Source organism: Lactuca sativa, chromosome 9 (assembly GCF_002870075.4).
Source record: "Lactuca sativa cultivar Salinas chromosome 9, Lsat_Salinas_v11, whole genome shotgun sequence".
NCBI classification, from domain to species: Eukaryota; Viridiplantae; Streptophyta; class Magnoliopsida; order Asterales; family Asteraceae; genus Lactuca; species Lactuca sativa.
The window spans coordinates 39,613,731-39,615,963 of record NC_056631.2 but is presented as its reverse complement, the minus strand read 5'-3'; the positions used below and the strand labels follow the sequence as shown (position 1 = coordinate 39,615,963).

At 33.9% G+C, this 2,233-nt stretch overlaps 1 pseudogene; it reads left to right on the top strand.

The window, feature by feature from the left end:
- Nucleotides 1-785: 785 nt before the first annotated feature.
- LOC111891636 (putative pentatricopeptide repeat-containing protein At5g43820) lies at nt 786-1,632 on the top strand (annotated as a pseudogene).
- Nucleotides 1,633-2,233: the final 601 nt, after the last annotated feature.

The following is a 2,233-nucleotide window of genomic DNA, read 5'->3' as shown; positions in this document are numbered from 1 at the left end:
TTGTAGTTGGGCTTGGATGCCTTTTTGGGCTTTTTATAGATTTGGGCCTTTAGAGGAGGAAGCCCATTAAGGCAAGGGTGAAGGAGACCTTTTTTCCTTAAGTCAAGAATTAGGGTTTTGGACTTGAGTTTGAGATAATCACTTTAGAAGAAAAGAGCAATCATAGGAGAAGAAGAAGTCATTCGTTCATAAAGAAACCCTAAATCGACTTTTAATGAAGGAATATATCATTTATTGTTTTGTCAACAATTGTTATGCCATGTCATAATAGTTAAGCCAAGTCATCATTTAACTTATAAGAGCCAGTTACCGGTGGGTAATATTTCAACAAAATGTATAGTTTGTTGGTGTTTTTTGTACAAAAGTTTACTTGGATGGTGTTTTTTGAGCATACCAAACTTGGATGGTGTTTTTTGAAACATGGTTACCCCTTTGAGTCATTTCATCTTTTTTTTCCTTTACTTATTTTTTACCGGTAATTGTCGGTTACCACAAGGTCAAATTTGAACAAAGAATGTACTTTGTTGGTGTTTTTTGTACAAACGCTTTACTTGGGTGGTGTTTTTTGGACACACCAAACTTGAATGGTATTTTTTGAATGATATTCAACACAACCAATTGATCTATTGAGCTCAAATGATACAAAACCTAATGTAAACAATGTCAATATCGATGAACACCATGTGTTGGATCAATTATCTGTTCTTTTACCCATCTTCCATTGCAATACACATTCAATTGGAAAACCTAGGTCAGACCCAACTCAACTGCACAAAAATCTAGAGATGTTGCTATCACTTGAAGACAAGCCGAGAGGGATTTTCATTCAGAAATTGAATGTGAAAACTAAAATTAAACGAGCTTTAACAGTAGCCGATGTTGATCTTGAAGTGACTTCTGATTTAGTTGCTAAAGTATTGAACATAGGGGGTTTAGATGGGGGGGGGTCTATGGTTACGTTTTTCAAGTGGGCTATTGAACAAGGGAAGGTATTTGGGGATGTTGATAGTTATAATACAGTTCTTGAAAGGGTTTGGACACTTATGTCTCAATAATCTCTGCTTTTCTTAAAGCTCGAATGGTAGCAGATGCTCTTGAAATGTTTGATGAAATGATAGGTCAAGGGATCATTCCCACAACTGGAATAGTAACCTTGTTTATTGAGTTTCTATGTAGTTATGGCCCACCACATGCTACTATGATGATATAAAAAAAGCAAGAGATGCAAGGAGTGTAGTATCATTAAGTGCTTACAATATTCTGCTTATGAGACTTTCAAGATTTGGTAAACGAGGTATGCTTTTAAATGTATGGGATGAGATGCAAGAAAGTGGTTATTTTTCTAATGTAGAAGTTTACGAATACATCATCAATGGGCTTTGCAATAATGGTCAACTTGAAAATGATGTGATAGTCATGGAGGAGTGTTTGAAGAAAGAGATTTGTCCTAGTAGGCTTATATATGCTAAGTTGAGTAACAAACTACTTGTTTCAAACAAAGTATAAATGGCTTATACACTATTTTTAAAGATCAAGAAAGTGCAACATGATGAAAATGCACAAAACTATTGGAGAGCTAAAGGGTGGAATTTTTTAGCTTTCAATAAACAATTGTTTCATGGTGGTGGCTGATGACAAGGTAAAACTACATAATTGCTTTAAATTTAGGTTTGTTTTTAATTGTTATATCTTATTTAATATACTTAGATGGTGTTTCTTACTAAACAGACTCAATGGGGACATGACTTAATGTGGTAAGCATCGGGTGCAAATGTGCCTATGTATAATGAGATGCAGAAAGATGTGAGTTTAACACTTATTTTCCATCGTTCATGAATAAATATAAATAACTAATGTATTAAATGTGATTCAAGAACTTTATTATTGTATTAATACTAATTTTTTTAATAAAGCAATTTAGGATGTTGTAAGGATTTAGATACATGTTGGGTGACTTTTCTAGATTTACATACCATTTTTTAGTGGGTCCAGTTTATAATATTCAGAAAAGCATAATTGCAAGCGAGTATTTGAGTCGATAAACACCAATTTGTCGGCCTTTTTTACAATTTCTTTTCACACTATCAATATAATAGTAAGAGTAGGTGCTCCAACTTCTTTGTGCCGAATAACTGGTAATGGGTTGCGAATGAACTTTTTTTTGTAACTTCATCCAACTCGGGAGTTTCTAAACCATAACTTGACCACCAATCAAACATGTTCAGGGTCACTA